The sequence below is a fragment of the Phyllostomus hastatus genome, unplaced genomic scaffold (assembly GCF_019186645.2).
Source record: "Phyllostomus hastatus isolate PE091 unplaced genomic scaffold, TTU_PhHast_1.1 phas_scaffold_114, whole genome shotgun sequence".
Classification (NCBI taxonomy): Eukaryota; Metazoa; Chordata; class Mammalia; order Chiroptera; family Phyllostomidae; genus Phyllostomus; species Phyllostomus hastatus.
The window spans coordinates 5,324,406-5,344,693 of NW_025334006.1; the positions used below are offsets into that span (position 1 = coordinate 5,324,406).

General features: G+C 45.3%; 1 protein-coding gene across 2 annotated transcripts in view; it reads right to left on the reverse strand.

Annotated features, from left to right (window-relative positions):
- CALD1 (caldesmon 1) overlaps nt 1-20,288 on the reverse strand; it is a 193,430-nt gene that overhangs the window by 118,475 nt on the left and 54,667 nt on the right. For both annotated transcript variants that reach the window (XM_045855535.1, XM_045855539.1), the window contains exon 2: nt 9,429-9,522. The gene's annotated coding sequence lies outside the window, so the exon portion shown is untranslated. The remainder of the gene's footprint in view (nt 1-9,428; nt 9,523-20,288) is intronic.

Below are 20,288 nucleotides of genomic sequence, written 5' to 3' on the forward strand. Positions count from 1 at the left end.
GTGTTTAGATTCATATATAATAAGACTGCTTAAGGCTCTACCACCATGAAAACTTCAATAAAAACATTCAACAAGTATTTTCAAGCACCATTCACACACTAGCCACATTGGTTGTCAGTGCATGTAGGTTGTGAATACCTGCCCTCAGCATTCTGACAGTCTCATGGTGGAGACAGGCAGTAAATAAAATATAAACTGGGATAAGGGTGAGGAAGGAAAACACACAAGCTGCTATCAGAGAGAACTATGGGCATGACTCAGTGGTTCTGGAGGGGCTAGCATAAGCCAGAGGCAGAAGAAAGAGCTTTTCCAAAAAGGAGCGAGAGTAACGCATGCAGACGTGCATTCATAAAGGAGATGCGGACACTAGCGTTTCTGTTCATTAAGCAAATATATATCGACATCTCCTATGTGCCAGACCCTCTCTCTTCTAGGTGCTGATAAATCAAACTCCTCTCCACTCTTGTCTTCCAGCGAAGTGAGGAGTGAGGGAGTGAAGGAGCTAGTCACGGGTTTGAGGGATGGCCAGCTCTTCCCGCCCCTTCTTTCCCTCCGCAGACCCTGTGTGAGAGACGTAGAAACGATGGCTCTATACTGACACAGGGAATCCATGTAAGGCGTGATCTTCGCACGGCCAAAGCGGGCGGCGCGAGTGAAGGTGTCTTTCTAGAAACCGTCCAGTTCAGGGGCCGTCTGACAATAAAAGCGTGTTTCTCGCCCACCATCAAACAGAACTTGGCTGATTTAAACGAAGCTGGCCCACTTGTTTTTGTTTTTTTTTTTCAAACTTTGGTGCACGATTCCAAGAAACAAATAGTCCGCAATAAATCTCCCCCAGTGGCAGAACATCTCACGACCAGCTTTTCCACTCTGAATACCCCAAACAGACCTTTCATTTGTTGACACTCAGCCTCTGGACAGTCATGAAAACAAGATGTTCTCTTGCTGCTTTTTAAGTTAAACAGATTTAAGTCAGGGTCTCGGCCGAATTTCAAAACCAGATGTTACATAGCAAAGAGGCTGAGCTGACCCCTAGCAATGAGAGGCTAGTTCACTTGAACTGGAATATTCTTTCTTAGCAGGAGGAGCGATCAAAGAAGCTTTACACTGGCATCAGGACCAACCCAAGGTTTACTACCATCTCCGTTCAGGACTGTCCTGTGGGCCCAGGATGCAGCTGGGCATCCGGGACGCTGGGTTCGGGGAATAAGCAGGTGAGGGCTAGTGACTGGGAAGTTTAGGTGCCTCGGTGTTAGAGGGCGTTAGTGAGGAAGGATGACCTCGCTCCCACGTGCCACCACGCTGTTTCTCTGTAGACCTCAGAGGTCCGCCACGGACTCGCTGCTCCGTGCACCTATCACCTGGCTCCCCTCCCAACTCCACCCTCACACACAAACAGTCCAGGCCACCTTCTTCATCCTGTGGTGATCCGGCCCTGGTTTCCGCCTCTGGGCCTTTGTCCCTGCCTCCTCTCTTGTGTCACCCGAAGTGGCCTCCAGTCTTTCTGCCAATCCCATACACTTGTCTCGAGTCTGACTCAGTCCTGTCTTTACTCCAGCACCATCTTCTCTCTCAACTTACGCAACATTGTTTGTTGTCACTGTTCTGTTTGGTGATCTCTGCTCTACGGCTTTGCTATTCAAATGTTCCAGAACTCCTGCTTCTCCTGAGCACGTGTGAAGCTGTCCAACGGCAGGGCCCAGATCTCCTTTGCCAACCCCTCAAAGTGCGTTTTGTTGTTTGGTGGGTTGGCTGGCCTTTTATTTTATTTTATTTTTTATTTTTGTTGTGGCCTTACAGATGCAAGGGAATATTTGCTGAGTTGAACTTGCTGAAAAGCTTCTGGCCTGAGAACCCAAGTTCCAAAGAACGCCACAGCTGTGGTTTGCTGGCCTCCCTGGGGTCCGCTGGGGCCAAGTGACTGGTCCTGGCCAGTGAGCTGCGAACACAAGTGTCATGTCACTGCGGGGGCAGACCATTTAATTGCTGATACGAGACCCTTTGGAGATTTCCTTTCTCTCTACTGTGGTAACCACCAAGAGCTCCAGAAAGCAGAGGTCCCCAAGTAAGGATGACAATGACATAGACCAGAGACCCTTGCCTATCCAGGGTTAGAGAGAAAGCATGAGTGACAACCATTTTCTGTTTATGCCACTGAGCTTTTGAGTTGCTCCTGACTCCAGCATGACCGATACAGCCTCGGTCAGCTCAGTCCGTGATGAAAATGATCTTCCAGCATCAGGCCGTGCACATCTCTGTTTCAAGCCGGTACTTACTCGACTTATTTTTTATTCCACTTCTGTGACTGTTAGTATAGGAACAGGGATGGGTAGGCCCATTGGAACCCTGCAGGCAGGACCTCAGGGCGTGAGAGCGGCTCACAGCGCACGTCCTCACCAGCCCCGCCCCCCCACCTCCTGACACAGGAGCCGTAACTGTGGGAGTGTCCACATACTGTGTGTTCTCCCCTTTCACCAGGAAGGACAAACTCAAATGCTTTCAAGGACCAAAGTGGTCCATGTTTGGGGAGTGGTGGCCTGTGGGGAAATGGAGAATGCGTGGATCCCTAAGAGCGCTCGAATCCAAATTTAAAAAAAATCCATGCTGAACAAAGGAAGCACATCTGCAGGTCACTGGGGGCCTCAGGCTGCAGCGTTGTGACCCCTGATCTCTGGAGTCCTTCGCTAACGGCTGACCACGAGCTGGGCCAGGCGCTACACACACGTGCCAGGCCAACCCCACCAGTGAACACGTGGTGGGCTCCACGTGGGTCCAGATGGAGAAATTTACTTACTTAGCCAACGGTAACGTCGCACTCACTATTTACCAAGCCCAGTTCTAACAAGTTTATGAATATCACTTTAAATCTTTATAATAATCCTAGTGTCCCCATTTTAGATAAAAAGACTGAGGCCCAGAGAAGGTGAGTCGTTTGCTCGAGGTCACGGATCTAGTGAATGGCAGAGCAGGGATTTACAGCCCCACAGCCGGGCCTCCCTGTCTGTACTTTTAATCACGCTACTGAGCTCCGTCTCACTCGACCTGTAAATGCGTAACACAGGCAGACCGTGGCAAGATCCTCAGTGATGACATGACCGTGTGATTGTCTGGAAGCATCCCTGCTCCTCTGCAAAGCCCTTTCCTAGGAGCCCTGTGCTGTCCCCAAGACTGGGCCTGCTCCGCATTAGGGCAAGTTCCTATTTGATGTATTATTTCGTTTAAGTGGGGTTCACCCTAGACAATAAGCTGACTTCATTCTACATTGAAAGATCAATATAGAATACCTCTCAGTTTCCACCATTTCTTTTGTTTCGCTTATTTACCAATAGATACCCGCTGTATCATCTAAGTTGGTCTGTTTGTGTCAGCCTCAGGGCAGACCCAGGTTTTGTGGGAGGCCTGCTTGAAGGGAGAGAACGCGATATGAAATGTGTGTTACTAGTCAGGCACAAGGGGCCGGGGCAGGAATCTGTCCAAGGGAAAGGCCCTACGGCTTAAGCTCCACTGGTTGCATGGCAAATCTGCCTTGGGTCTGTCACCTTGGATTCTTACGAGCATTCCATAAAACCACCGCAGCACCATTCCTTTGCTTCTACTTTTCAATTACTTCAAAACTGCTATTATACACCCCCCCTTAAAGAAAATGCTTCATGAAAACCAGAATTTAGGAAACATGGTGTCGGGGATCCATTATGCATCACCCTTCAAAGCGATCTGCAGAAAAGGAGAATTACGGATAGAGCCAGCGCATCGCCGTGTTTTGCCCATAAACCACATAGTTAAGTATGATAGGTGGATGAGAGGGCAGAGAAATTTAAAATATTGTGACTCCTCGCCAAGATGAAGCCCATGAAAAAACAAATAAAAGTATCAGAAATCACAATTTACGTCAATGACCACATTATTGGATTCACCAAATTTTCCATTGCATGGAATAAAACAAAAGTCCACTTTATAGGAGAGAGGGAAGGAACGCTCGAATCGCTAATGCAGCCCAGACCTCACATAGCACCTGGGATGGAGGGGGTCCAATTCAATATACAGCTGGAAAATGAATAACTTAATGAGTGACTGAATATATGTTTGAAGAACAAGAAGAAAGACAGATGGTGCTAATAGTGGTCACAAGCCTCCCCAACAACCCCAACTGCATCTTTTATTTCTAAACCGTTAGCAAGTGATCTGGGGGAGGCCGTTACATACGTCCCCAGAGTCTCTCATTGTAACACATGTCTTTACGTGTATACATTTTGTACGTCCGTGATGGAAGCACATTCATAACCATGGGCACAATATATTTAAGGGTGGAATTCTTTGAAGAACCGGGAGAAAAGGCTTTCTAGAAGCGCCCCTTCCTTCCGGCCCCCCATATGTTTGTACTCACTCCCCCCTCCGCATCTCTGGATGTGATCAATCCAATTTTTTTCCCAGACCCAGGATGCTCCATTCCACGGTATATCATTTTTGGTCATTAAATAACAGGACTCAATATTAATGTTGGCCTTCTCCATCCCTCTTGAACGAAGTGTTTTCAGCCAAAAATATTAAACGAGTCAACCGCTCTTTTCCCCTGTCAGAGCAGCAGCCAGCATCCTGAAATCACAGCTCATTTGCAGCACATGGGCGTGAATATTCAGACTCCATTTGTCTCCAGCTCTTAAAGGCTGGTGTTAGAGTGAATGATGGACATGTTGTTTTGCATTAGCAAAAAAAGAGGAGGAGGAAAAATCAAAACCTAAGAATGAAGTTTGGCCTAAAATGTCTATTTCCGGGAATGCAGTTCTGCCGTCTCCTCTAGTAAAAGTCAATTTAAAAATATCTAGATTTAATTCGACGTGAAGTTGGACCTGAGACACAGAGAATGGTGGGGAGGGAAAACGTCCCAGATTTTTGTGCCTCCGAGGGTTGAGGGCTTGTTCTACTTAATCCCACTGGAGGTCTGTCGCGTGGAATAGCGCAAGATTGTCCCAACTGTGTTTTGCTGAACATCCCAAAGCAGAGCTGGGAAGCAGCTGAGTCTGTGTCCTTGAACTGGGCAGATTTCATCAGAGTTGGAACCTCAGGTAAGAAACTGAGGACGTGGACAAAGGTGTGGGGATGGACTGTGGCAGTGGGGGGCGGGCTGGGCGGAGGGGGCAAAGGGGGAACCACTGGGACAACTGTAATAGAATAACAATAAAAAAGACTTGGTAGTTTTGGTTGAAAGCTATATAACACAATCATCTTGTTTCTCTTTACTGCCTACTAACTCACGCTTACTGAAACTAAAGGCCGGAAAGTTCTAGACAAGGACTCCTGGTACCATGGTCTGTTTTTCTCCCTGCCGTCTGTGCCCTCTGCCAGGGCGTGTCCACCCTGGCACAACCGATTTCCATCCACCGCCGTGCTAGGCAGGGCTGTGTGCTTTCACGGAGGTGCTTTGGAGGGCCAGGCGTAATCCCCTGGCCTGGAAAATGCCATCATTGGGCCAAAAATCTGTATGTGGGTGATGCTGGAATGTTCTCTTACCCTCTTTATGATGAAGATTTCCAGCATGTTGGGAAACCACGGGTATCCATGTTCCTCATACCCTCCTCTCAGCCCCCAACCAAACTTGAGCTCACAGTATGTTTTCCTCCTTAGGCCCCATGAGAGGGGCCTGAAAGCAGGCTCCCTGGGGTAAGACTCTTAGGGAAGGAGTGGTCCCAGGCTTTCTCACATATGAGCCTCGCTCCACCTCCACAACCAGAAGTCGGTGGGAGAGACCCTGAGTGTGGGAGAGGCCCCTTTAGATCTGACTGCAAGAAGTCTGGGCACACTTGACCTAAACAGGAGACCCAACACTTTGTCGAGGGTGTCCAGGGAGGCTTGTTCAACACAACTCAAGGAAAAAGGAAGGGAAAAAACACTTCTCTTTTCACTCCATCTGGAGCTTCAAGTGACTCCAAAAATACTGGCCCACAGTGGTTATAAAGTCTCCCATTTATGCAATTCTGAAACAAGGGCAAAGCCTGCACACAACTGAAAGCACTTCTTTCACGTGTTCATGGGAAAATTATCTTTCTGTCCAAGTCCTTCAGCTGCCTGAAATTAATGAAACACAGTCAGGAGGCACCTCTGCTGGCCACCGGCCACCATTCATTTGGAACCGCTCACCTCGCCCATTCATAGACCACAGAACTGTTTCCTCTTGACCTCAGAATTTTGCCCTTCTCCTTGTAGGTAAAAAGCAATGTGCACAAAAATCACTGATGCCAGTGTCACTGACATTTCTGGGTAGCTATGAGAAAAATGGAATCTGTTTCCTGGCTACCCAAAGAACACCAAGAGGAAAGCATATAAGAAGTTACTTGAAGAAAGCTGGTATCTTTAAGTTCGTTGTTTGAAAAATGGGTGGGGGTATGCAGACAAGAAGGAGGAAGCTTCCAGACCTCTGTTAGCCTCTTTGGCTAATAATCAGGCAATTCAAGGAAAGATCAAGGGTTTCTGCTAAAGAAAGAGAACTAAGGGAGAGAGAAAAATAAGCAAGGAGGGAACTTACAGGAAAAGAAATAACACTTTGGAAGATAAAAGAGAAGCAAATACCTTTTCCCCTTTTCCTTGCATCACAGTAAGCAGGAAAAATTAGGGAAATTCAGCGCTGGGGTAAACATGACCCGGTTAGATGTGATATTGGATGGTGGAGCCCAGAGGGGAGAATCCTGTTATGGGGTCATGACCCACGGCCCATAGACACCCCACCAGCCCCCATTGCGGCCTTGCTGGGAAACTCTAAACTGCTTCCGAAGCTTCACTAAAGCATAGGTGGTGTGAGGAGATCAGCAGAGAACGATGGACTAAGGAGCGAGTTCAGGGAGCAAAAGAGGTACATTTTCCCCAACTGGTCCCTTTACTGTCCAGACAAGACAATATTCCATGGCACCTGACCCTGAAAAGGACCTGACTTTTCTGTCTTTTTGGACGGAATCTTGGATCCCTCCCACTATCCAGTCAGACCAGTTTTGATTGGCTGATGAAAACGGTCCCAAAGAAAGGTGTTGACGTGTGAGACCCCTGGACAGACAGCTGGGGAGTCAAACACATGTTTAAGAGTGGAGTTAGCTAGAGGGGAGCAAAGTTGGGTAGGGCAAGCTCCACCCCACTGAAGTGGTTTGGGGCATATCCCACAAAAGAGAGGTAAAAAGAAGGAATAAAATAAGACCAAAGAAGCCCTGGCCGAGTGTCTCAGTTGGTTGGAGCATTGTCCCATACACCATGAAGGTCACGGGTTCGATCCCCAGTCAGGGTGCATACCTAGATTGTAGGTTTGATCCCCAGTCAGGGAGCATAAGGGAGGCAAGTGGTCAATGTTTGTCTCTCTCTTGCTCCCTTCTTTCCTCCCTCTCTAAAAATCAAGGAGCATGTCCTTGGAGGAAAATTTAAAAAAAAGACCTAAAGAAATAAGAGGACAGAGAAATAGCTATAGACATACACATTCGCTAATACACATGTTCTTACAAACCCTCATTAGAAGTAGCATGGAGATTTCTTTCTCTTGAGAGGGTCTCTCTCCTGTTCTTTAGCAGGAAAACTTGCTCCGTACAAGTCTGGGTGGCATTTTAAAGCCCCGCTCCCCTCCTTCCACCCAATCTCTCTGGGTGGCCTCACCCACTGTCACGGTTTTGACTCCTGCCTGGAGGTCAGGACCGTGAACATCTCTGTCTCTAGTTCCCACCTGAGCTTCAGACTTGCATATCCCTTATGTTCTAGACCTGTGCCCTTGGATGCCTCACAGGCCCTCAAGCTGCATCCCAGCGAAAACTCATTACCCTTCCCTCTGGGTTCCCAAGCCGTGTTCTCGAGGGAGAGTGACCTTGTCTGGGGCAAATGCATGCTATTTATTGCCTGTTTCCTACCTCTCTGAGGAGAGAGGTAACTCTCCGCCATCAGTTAATCATTTTTCTTTCAGCCCCTCACCAGCCTTGACCTTAACCTATTTCCACCTGTTATCAGGGGCAGAGGGGTGGCGAATAAAGAGAAAGCACCACTGACAACCATCCTTTAAAAGTAGTTTTAAAGCACGTAAATTGTAGATTCAGAGGCTTCGTCTAATTTTTTCACTTATTTATTCAATCAGTCAGTCATTTAATAAATATTATTAAATCTCTACTGTACCCCAACCCTCCTCTAGCACTGTGAGAGATGTAAAAGGCACCTTCTTCAATTCCAAAAATTATAAAGTGCCACAGAGACATGAGAGCTGTGCACACAAAGAACTCTCGAGAACTGCAGCTCAGAACAACGCTCTGAGAGTGACACAGAGGTTGAGGGAGTTCAGGATTAGTTCAGGGAGAGCAGAATTAGAAGTCCATGGGCAATAAGCTGAACATCAGGTGATGATGGGGTGTTATGGACTGAACTGTGTTCCCCTAGATCCATACACTCAAGTCCTAACCCCCAGCACCTCAGGATGTAGAGATCAGGTCTTCGAAGAAGTGATTAAATTAAAACGAGGCCATTAGGGTGGGCCTTGACCTGATATGACTGGTTTCCTTCTATGAAGAGGAAATTTGGACAACACACACACACACACACACACACACACACACACACACACAGAGGCGCCAGACACACTCTCGCAGTGGAGGATGGTCGTGTGACAACACAGGGGAAGACTGTCATCTGGAAGTCAAGGAGAGAGCCCTCCAAAGAAACCAAACCTGCTGACATCTTGGTTTAGACTTTTAACCGCCAGAACTCTGAGAAAATAAATCTTTGTTGCTTCAGCCCCCCAGCTGTGGTATTTTGCTGTGGTGGCCATAGCAGACGGATGGAGGGTGTAACTGAGAGCATCCTGAAGCAATAATTGCCTGAGAACCACACTGAATTCCTGAAAAACTGCTCTTCCTATGGGTGCCAACTTCTGCAAAACTGTGCACAAGTGAAGTTTCCTTTAGTTTCTCCATCCCCTGCCTTTCAAAATCCCCTCTTCTTGCTGCCCAGGCAGAACTGCCACCAGGAGTCCTGCTGCCCAGGTAGAACTTCTGCCCCAGCTGAGGAGAGTTGGTGGAAAGTGAAGACACTTAACACTCCTGACGTCACCAGTGTTTGTGCGCTGTGGGCTTATCCGGCCCCGCCCCCCCCAACACTGACTCCTCCTCTCTAGGTTCCCTCACGTCACCAGCATTCTCTGCAGGAAGGGAGGACTTCTTTACTGAAAGGGGACTGCGTTGCTTAAAATATTATATATGCAGGAAAAATTTAAAAAATAAAACAAAAAAATCATATTACAAAACAATTCTTTCTGAACTCGATAGATTGCCTGGGAAGTGAATGAGGAGGGGCATCGCAGAAAACTTGGCTTCTCACAATTCATCTTTCGGTGCAAGAACTTAGGAAATCAGGCTGATGGGCGACAGAATTGCTAAGAAAAGAGCCCCCTGCCCCCAAGTCTCGTAAACTGTACTCACAGGCAAGCAGTCAGATATCCACGTCTACGCCCTCTGATTGGTCACCAATCCCTGCGAAATTCGGCTGGATGATCTCGGGATGTTTCAGTGAAACCTGGTATAAAAGGAAAATGGAAGCATCATTAAGTGGAATGAATTTTTATTAATGCAGACTATATACTATACACTATTATGTTTTCTCCCTCAGGTCTTCTTCTCAGCCAGGCCCTTAAAGGGGAAATGGGGCATAGATATGAATGCACGCTGTGTATTTCAAAGGCAATAAATACAATTACCACAGAAGCAACTCCTAAATTATTCTAAATAATGGGGTAGAGAAGGTGGTATAGTTCGTACAGAACAGAAAGCACCACACGCGCCAACAGTCAGAGACGAAGGCCTTAGACCACAGTGCGGAACAGCCCGTCTCTAAGCTCAGCCCTCGGGCCTTCCAGGCTCCAGACTCTCACAGACCCCTTGCTTTGTCCAAGGTCTCCTGCTGTTGATGGTCAGGAACTCGACCGGTCGTAGAAGAGGAGGTGCTGGAGGGTGACAGACGACCATAGAAACGCGCTAGTAGATCATCTAGAATGAACTCTCTTGCACTTGAAACACAGCAATAGACATTACACATTAGACCAAAATAATAACAACTGTGACCCTACAGCACCGTCACATCCCTAAACCTGCCCCAATGCGATACTACAAGGGAGGCTAATGAGTATGAGTCTAGGAACCGCAACGCTGGCCTTCAAATGCTTGCCTTTCATTTAGCAGAATAACGTGGGTCCCATCGGGACCCCCACCCCCACCCTCTGTCAAGGTCAAGGGGCTGGTTTGAAATAGCACTGTTAGAAATTGGTCCTGGAGGCCTAGATTCTCATTTCAGGTTTTATAGGTAAAAAAATAAACAAATCAAACCAAAACGGAAACCTGCCTAGTGTGGCACCTATGGTTTGTCTGCATCTGAGGAAGGCTGGTTTGCACGCGAGGAATCGCGGCTCCTGAACTAGTCAGCAAAACCAGCTGCCACCCGTTTCCTTACTCTGAACGGCCACTTCAGGCTACCTTTAGCTCCCTGCCCTGAATATGATGTACCGTCTCCTCCTACTCGGCACGAATGCACACATCCGATATTGTATTGTGGGTACCTCTGAAGTGCCTTGTTCAACATACATGGGATGTGGGCTGCCTTAAAGGAGCTAAAAATCTAGTTAGAGGGATAAAACATATCATTACACTTCTTTTTCAAAGCCAGAAAGTGGTAAGAGCTCCAAATCTCACTGAAATTCCTTTTCTTCTCCTGTGGGCCCAGTTTTGGAGGTCTTTTCTACACACCCGAGGAGACGAGGACAAAAAACTGTGAGCCCTCTCCTAGCCAAAATCCTGCCTAACCTCGTGCGTACCCTGGTCTCTCACATCTCTGAGCCCCCGCCAGTGCCCACTAGGGCATTACAAAATGAATGATGAGTGAATGAATAAACAGAAATCATGAACGAGTTTCAGGGAAGTCTGTGAATTCCCCGAAACTGTGGGCCAAATTTTGTGTGTTTGAGCTTTCATGAGCATTTATTGATCTCCCAAAGCTATCTCAGCTCCCTTTGCCATGCCCCTACCACCTCCTGATTAAGAACCACTTGCTGCCCTGGCTGGCGTAGCTCAGTGGATTGAGCGCGGGCTGCAAACCAGGCATCGCAGGTTTGATTCCCAGTCAGGGGACCTGCCTAGGTTGCAGGCCATGGCCCCCCACAGCTGCACATTGATGTTTCTCTCTCTCTCTCTCTCCCCCTCTCCCTCCCTTCCCTCTCTAAAAATAAATAAATAAAATCTTTAAAAAAAACTTTAAATGCCTTAATTTTAAAAAAAATGAACCACTTGCTGAGTGATTTGCAGGGTACTAGAGGATGGAATTTAGATGAGGGCAAATTCCGAAGTGTGTTCCTCTGGGTAAGTTTATAAACAAACGTGGATCGAGTGCCCCCTATGTGCCAGGAAGAGGATGGGCACACAGCTACGAGCAAGGAGCCTCGTACTTGGCCTCACGGCACTTACCATATACCGTCACCCAAAAGGGGGATTCTCAGGCTGGCTGCACATCAGAACCTTCTGGGGATGTTTATTTAAAAAAAATATATGGGATACGTCTCAGAGGTGCCCAGGAATTTTCACCTTGAGAACAATTCCCTGCAGTCAAGTGCTGATGTGGACTGCAGTACATCCCACAAGGCCTCCCATCCTTGACCCTCAGGCTTCAGGGAAGGCACAGGGGACTAGAAGGAAGCAAGGAGTCACTTGCCTGGATTGGTAAAGGTACCGATGGAGAGGCATTTAAATTTGTAAAGAAAAAAATTCACAGTATCTTCCTCCAAACCACTGGCAGGGTCAGTACTTATTTGTCTAATTTCCCTTTCCCTGCTTCCTCTTCCTGCAGTGTTTTTATTTGCAAATTTGAGGAAGAAAATACTATCAGTGGAAAATTTTGTTTTGTCTCTAGAGTCTATGGATAGGTCTTGTTAGCGAGACAAAGCTAGAAAGGCTTCGAAGAGAAAGCATCGAGTGAGTGGCAAAGTGACTAGCAGCGGAGTTTCCCTGCAGATATTCTTTTCTTTCTATTTTCAGATTTAGGATCAAAGGAGATAAAACTCTCACACGTTGTTTTAAGATCTTTCTCTATTGTCAGTCACCTTGGAACTTCAAACAGAAGCCTGGGTGCTCCCTTACTCACGGATCCCTTAAGCCACAGCTTTTAATTCACTGTCTGACGCACAGATTCTGGGTGACCTGGCTCAGAGGTAGTTGCTGAAGTTCCCTGCAGACAAGGCTGCGTCTGGACCGGACACGGTAAGGAGGGGAAAGACCCAGGGGATGAGCAGGGGGAGAGCTGGGCTGCGTTGGGCAGACGGGTGGGTCTTCCTTCCCAGCCAGTGGCAAAGAGCCAGGCGCTACTTACTCACGGCACCTTTGACTGAGCCAGCAGCACGTGGGGAAATGCAGGTTTTGTATGAAAGCGTTCATTCGCTAGGGGAGAATCAAGGTGTAATAAAGGAAAGAAGGATTCTCTCTCCCCCCACTTAGATTCTTGGTGCTCCAAGAGCAGTGATTTTCCTAAAAGCCTCAGGATGCCGCTGGTCCAAGCCATTCAGCAGCACAAAAAAAACGAAAGTAGCACCTTGCTGACGACGCCAGTGGAAAATCATTGCCAATACGCATCGGTAAAAAGTGTTTAAAATTCTACTTTAAAAATCTCACCACATGTGTTCACAGAAAGACGCCATTTTCCAAATGGATCCCAAGGGGTTGGGTAAAGGAGGTCTCAGATGATAATTTATTGTAACAGGGGGTTATCACAAAGGTTGAGTTAGGGATCCTTTATGAAAATGAATAACTTGGTCCAGCCACCAAGAAGAACCTGGTTTCAATTAATTAAAAATTTGACTTTCTGTGATTGCATTAAGACCCCCTGATTTCAACTTTAATATTTATGTAACCTCCCCGTGACTCCTTTACAGTAATACGCCGTACTTTAATTGTGGGAATAATAACAACTACTGCGCATGAAGGGCTTTAGTGCCAGGGCCTGTCCCAAGCACATCGCCCACATCTATCTCATGTGATGACCGCAATGACCCAGTGAGACACGCATTCTTATCTCAGGATGAGCACTGAGAAGTTCGCTGCATTCAAGTCATTGGCTTAGTTCACCCAGCTAGTAAGGAGTGAAGCCGGGAGTCCGACCCAGGGGCCGAGGCAGCCTGACAGCAGTGTTGGAAGGACACGTGCCCACACTCACTTGCTCGCTGAGTGGGTACTCGGAGCCAGAATGGGATACAGCGTGAGGAGCAAGGGCGCTGCCTTCACAGGATTTGCATGCTGGTGGGGCACCGACGGCACACCGGTTTCCTATAGTGAGTGCATACAACAGTGGCAGAAGGCCCGGGGGGGCTGGGTGGTGAGGATGTTCACGAGAAGAGGAGACATCTAGGCTGAAAATCCCTTTCTCGGAAGGAGTCACCCCGGGGCAGATCCAGGGAGAGGGTGTTTGTTCCGTCAGGCTTTTATGAGATGCTCTGTGCTCCTGAGGCTCTTCCAAGGTATTTGGTCCATATGGGGTTTGGGCTGGTTTGTCCGTTAGTGGAATACACACTGCTGAGAGATGTGCTCAACAGAGGGGCCCACCAAAAAAAATGACCCTCAAAATGCTGCCTTTGGTGGAAAATATGAGGGCGGCAGTGGTGCTGGCGCTGTGGCCCCGCCCACAGAGGAGAGAGCCAGGGATGCACATGGCCACCTGTGCACCCAGTGCCCCGCACGGTAGAGGTCCCACCGGGCCCCTTTCACTTGGTAGATTTGAAGAGAGCTGCTTTCTGTCGGTTTACTTGAGCTCCTTTCTGTCTTAGGCACGCGAGGATAAGGCAGAATATTTCTTAATAATAATAGAAGAAAGAAGAGCTACAGGACACATCCTTGGAATGGGAAAGGAATGGGAAGCAGCTATTTCAGTCTTAGTTGGCAGGAAGTCCATCATTTGTGTGGAGAGAAATTAAAATAAAATATTTAAAAATAGGTCTATGGGTTTTAGAATGAGCCAGTAACAATAAAACATTAATAATTGTCTCTTGCGAATTGTCCCTGTTTTACATTTATAGTTGAATATGAGAGCAAGAAGGGTTTTAGAAGGGAAGAAATATGCGATCCTAGGGAATTTGGGTCACTTAAGTAGATACTAACGAGTGAATTGACCTTGACCAAGTCATTTAACCACTCTTGGCCCCTCCGTTCTTTTATCTGTAACATGAAGCATTTGGAATAGATTTTTAAGATCCCTCCAGCTCAGATGGTTTGTGTATAATTTTATGAATTTTTAAGGAAAAAAGTACTGTGTGTATCTCGTTACAGTTGTGAATAAAACAAGTTCAATCAAGTTCACCCTTGCCAGCAACTAGCACGGAGGGACCACCCACTCCCACACCTTCTTCATCACCTCTGAGAGAGGAGTGTATTCTGCAGCTCCTGGAGAAATGGCAATAGATCACATAATAATATCTACAAGTTATTGAATGCCTACCAGGTGCAGGGCACGTGATCTGTAATCTCATTCAATCTTCAAAAGAGAACTGTAAAACCAGTTGTTTTTATTGTCCCCATTTGAAAGAAAGGAAACAGACTCAGATTCCCTGTCCCATGATTAATAAGTAGCAGAGTCGGAACTGGAATCCAGTTGTTCGACTCCCAAGCCTCTTCCGTGATTGAACACGTGGGGTAGTCATGGCTGCCAACAACGACATTCCTTTGACCCTTTGAGATCCACACCAAAGGAAAAGTTTTGGAAGAGGGTCTTAATGAGTCTGTTTCATGTAGAGAGACTGACTTAGGTGTTTGCCTATAATGTAACAGCCTGTGGCAGTCTGACGCTCTCACTGAGAACAACTAGACAATCTGGATAAAATTCTGAAAAACCAAACTCCAAAGCCATCGGAGAGCTGTTGCAGTAACCAAGATATGAGGGCCGACATCTGGAGAGAAACAAGGTCTGGAAAAGTGACCTCACACGCAGTGATTTCTCCCTCAAGGCTTTTGCTGAATCCTTAAGATACAGAGTACAAGAGGATGGAAGAGAATAAGAAACCAAGCAGAAAGTTTACAAAACACACAGCAGAGTTTTCAACGTCTCTTGTAGCTGACTAGGAAAAACTTGAAGTTCAAGGAGGAAGAACCATTCTGAATTTGGTAGAGGTATTTTATCTAACTGTGGTGGTAATCATTCAACTGTATGCATTTGTCAAAACTTGCAGAAATGTATACTAAAAAGAGTACAGTTTATTCTCTGTAAATTTTACTTTGATTAAAAAATAGAAACAAGAAAAACAAAGAAGAACATGTTTTGGGATGTAATCTCAGATAGGACCCTTGGAGAGATCACCCATGGAAACAGGGTCAAACTAAAGATTGCGGCTTCATACAAAAAATTGGTAGGTTTTGTAGGGCAATTTAGAAGTGTTCAGTGAAATTAACATGTGTATTACAGTCTATAATCCAGTTCTGGTTTTAGGAATACGTTACAAAAATAATCCCGCAAAAGATACCTAAAATGACACATTCAAGGATACTCATTGTAGCAAAGAATTAGGGGAAAATCTTATATGATAAGTATACGGTAAAATGAACATATGGTATATGTAGCTAAAACTCAACTAGTTCACCAAATATTGTGCTTTAATTCAATCTCACATCTTAAAGCAGAATAGAATCTTAAAATGCAAGGTTTAGTAAGAAGGAAAACAGAAAAGGAAAAGAAACAGAATCTGATGTATATCACAATGTTGTCCTGAAATGTAAAACACACAAAATAATATAATGGACTGATCCTGAATACTATATGTGTAAATAAAGAAACTAAAGGGGAAGAACTGGGAGATGAGCTTCAAATCCCTTTAGCCTTAGTCTAACTGAAGTGAACTTCCCAACTCTATTCAACTACCAGAAGACAGTGTAAGCTTACTGGAGGAAAGTAACATTGTCCAGCACTTCAACTGATTATCCATATGAAAAAAAGAAAATCAAACCTTAACTTCTATTTAACACCGTACCCACCTCAACTTGATTGTAGCTCTAAGTGTGACAACTTACACACTAGAGATTTTAGGATAAAGTAAAAGGTATCTCCATGATCTGGGCATAGGCAAAGATTTTGTAAACAGGACATTAAAAACCACTAACCATAATGGAATAAAACTGATAAATTATACTGCATTAAAATTAAGAATAGGTGAAAAGGCAAGCCATAGATTGAGAAAAAAATATTAGCAGCATCTGACAAAGGACTTGTACCCAGAATGCGTAAAGAATTTCCACAAGTCAACTATGCAGAGAGAGCTGACCCAACAGGGAATGGGTAAACTTCAATGAGCGTGCCACAAAAGAGGATACTAATGTGGCCAATAAGCATGCAAAAAGTGCTCACTCTCATTAATCACCAGAAAAATTCATATTTAAACTACATACTTCTAGAATAGCTAAAAACTTAAAGACAACTCACAGTGCTGGTGAGCAACTGGACCTCTCGTGCACTGCCGTGCAAATGTCAGTTGGTGCGGTCATTTAAGAAATATGCTGGTGCTATCTGCTAAAGCTGGATATTTGTATAACCTGTGCCCCAGAAACCTTACTCCTAGGTAAACACACAACAAAAACCCATGCATGTATTCATCAAATAACATGGACTAGAATGCTCATAGCCAGCACTATTCATAACAGCCACACACTGGAAATCACCCCCAGTGTTTATCAATAGTAAAATGCATAAATTATGGCCAGCAAACAATGAAGTACTATACAGCGATTAGAATGACGGAAAAATTGCTCGGGCAACGAATCTCAGAAACACGACGCTCAGTAACAGAAGTCTCTCTCACACACGTATGCACACGCACTATAGGATTCCGTTAGTATGCAGTTCAAAAACAAGACAAAGCTTACACTTGGTACTGGAAATCAGAATAACGGTTATCCTGGGGCAGTGGGAGGAGGGAGAAGATAGGACTCCGAGAGGGGGCGGGGCTTCTGGGGTGCTAATAGTGTTCCGTGTCTTTGATCTGGATGCTGACTACCCCACTGGTCATGAACACTCATCATGCCGTAGAGTTAGGACTTGTACACTCTTCTCTGTTATCCATCGATAAAAAGCACTGTTTTTATAAAGTGTGAAGAGAAGATAAATCTGCAGTCTGGAAAGGTGACAAAGGAATTGATGAGCTCAAAATATATACAATCATACAAGTTCAATATCTATGGTCATATATTATATCAGAAGGAAAACCAAATCATTAAAAAAGAGAGAGAAACAATGAGAGAAAACAATAAGGTAAGACAACTCAATGCACTCTGCAGTGGGAAAACTGTCGTCGGGAAGGCTGGGATCAATTTGGCCAGTTATTTCTAAATTAAAAGTCAACACGAGATTATTTACCAGTGACTTAGTGAACTTTGCATATATATATATTTTGGCTTACTGTATCTTAGAAGGGAAATACTGAATGTTTTTGCAAGTGGCCCGTACTAAAGCAATTCAAACACAGGACCTGTTCTCATCTCAAGATGCTGGGAAACTTCAGTGCATTCGGCCCCATGCTCACTAACCACACCTCCTCCTCCTCACTTCCCACCACTCACCTTCCACAACACGTCTCCACTGGCTCACGTGCGCATCAAGTCCTTGCACAGACTTCCTCTTAACTTGTTTAAACTGTGTATTTCCAGTTAAGTTTTTGCCTGTGTGCCCTGGGTAACATTTGGTCATAGTAGGCTTATATTTTAGGGTAAATGTGTATGTCTGTGGGGGAATCTCTTGATTTTCATGGGGTACATTTTTCACGTCACTGTGGAATCGTGCACATGGATATATACAGGTATTTGCATAAGTTAGTAGGTAAGAGGCGCAAGGTGTATTAATAAGACATTGTGTTAGGAATTTATCCATCAAGCAGGCTAAACGAAGCGAAAGACCATGGGAATTGTTCTTAAGATTCAAGAAAATGTCAGCTATTCAACAAAAGCAAAAATTCTCTTGGAATTCTGCAACAAACAGACCCACTGGCTTCCTGGCCGAACTTGAAACAACTCCACTGGGTTGGAGGTCGCTCCTTCCCTCGGAAGCAGCGTGGATTGTGAAAGGAGACAGGCTGTGGGTTCACTATAGAGGTATGACCTTAGGGAAGTTCTCTGTCAGCTACCAGTTACTTATTTGAAAAGCAGGATGGTAATAACTGCCTTGAAGGGTTTCTCCTCCTCTGTGTCCCCGTAGTATTTTGTTAATGCCTTTATGGTGGCATTGCCACACCGGACTCATTGTATGAGAATGGGCTTCTTGATAGCAAGGACATGGTCTTATTGATAACTCTTTCCCAAGTGGGTTTTTTAGCATATTCCATGGTGTGTAACATATGCCCCATAGTTTGTTAGTTGAGTGAGTGAATGAATGAATAACAACAAAGTGCCTCTCACCAAACCTACAATGCCGTGAGCCTCCTTTCCTGTTACTCTGAATCTAGAAAGCAGAAGGAATCAACTTGTAGCTTATTTCTATACCTTAGGAGGCCAGGACTAGCAAAGGAAGCCAGGGAAATTTTGCTGAATTCCCCTGGAAATTCCACGGAATGCAGAGGACAATGCTGAGGTGTATAGTCTCAGAAGAGCCACTCTGTACAACTATGAAGAAGCAAAATGTTTCCTTATTGAAACGGAACAAGATCACATCGTGCTACAAAGAAAGGGCTGTTTTACGTCTTAAAGCAAGTGACTCTCTGCCATCGCCTGTCCTATGTTTTTCTTGGACATTTTTTGAGTTGAGAATAATCCACGACACTATTTGCCCCAGCCAAGACCGTTCAATTGTTAGCAGAAGAATGGAAGTGGATTTTTACAGGCAAGATAACTTCTGGTCCGAGAAATGCACCCACCACGGGGTGAAAGTCGGATGTTTATTTTTACGTTTTATAAAAAGTGCTCAACTTGTCTGAAGCAAAGAGGAAAGAGAAAGTCATTGGTGGCATTGTGAAACTTCTGGACTTCTCACGGGAAAGTGGCTGGTGGCAGTGTTTGGTAAGCTTCCTGGGGCTACTGACCGAGAAGACGCTGGCTCCTGAGAGAAATGCAGCCGTTCCTCACAATCGTGGTGTCTCTGAAGCTGGACTTTGGTTTAACGGTCACATGTCAACAAAGACCCGAGGACAATGTTAGAAGGTCCAAAGACTGGAGAGAGATCACAGCAGTTACGTCTGTTTTCCCCATCAGCACCACCACCACGCCTGCTGCTGTTATCAGCACTGATGTTCGCTGTCTGATCTGTAAAGCACTATGTTAGATGCTTAGGTGCCAGTGACCAATAAGAAAGGCACACTCAATTTTCCTAAATACTACATTTCCCAATGGAGACAGTGTTCTTGGCCCTTTCTGCCTGGGAGTCTATGTATGGCTTCTTTATTTTTTCTTGGGTGTACATTATTTATCAGGCATTATTTTATTTTTAAGGAACAGTGTTATTAAGGTAGAGTGCACATACCATACAATTCACTCATTGAAAGTGCACAATTCAATGGTTTTTATATGGTCAGAGTTGTGCAACCACCACCACAATCAATTTTAGAACATTTTAATCAGAAAAAAACCCGTCAGCCATCACCCTCCTGTATCTCCCAACCCTAAACAACACTGGTCTATATTCTATCTCTACAGAGTTCCCCACTCTACACACTTCATATGAATAGAATCATATATTACGTAGTCTTTTGTAAATAAATAATTTCACTTAGTACATAGCATTCAAGATTCACCCCTGTGGTCGTATGTATCTGTACTTCATTCCTTTTTACAGTCCCACAATGTTACACTGTGTGGACACATCGCATTTTGTTTATCTGCCGATGGACATGTGGGTTGTTTCCATCTTTTGCCTACTATGCATAATGCTGCTATGAACACTTGTGTACACGTTTTTGTTGAGACATGTGTTTTCATTTCTCTTGGGTACATAGCTGGGAGTAGAACTGGATGGCCATGTGGTAATTCTATGCCTAACTGTTCGAGGGACTAGGAGTCATGTCTGCAAAGTGGCTGCACCCTTGCATATCCCCACAAGCAGTGTAGGAGGTTTCTGGTTTTTACCCTCCCTGCACAAGATGAACATGCTGGAGAGCTCTGCTACACAGCCCAGCATTAGGCATATAAAATATTTTTAAATCGTTAGTTTATCTAAATTGAATTCCTTTACTTCCAGTATATTCTTAATTCATCAACAATTTCATCAATGAAGTAGGGCTCAGATAATTGTTCATATTTACAAAGAAGCAACATCCTAATTCAGTCCTTTCTGGTTAAGACCATAGG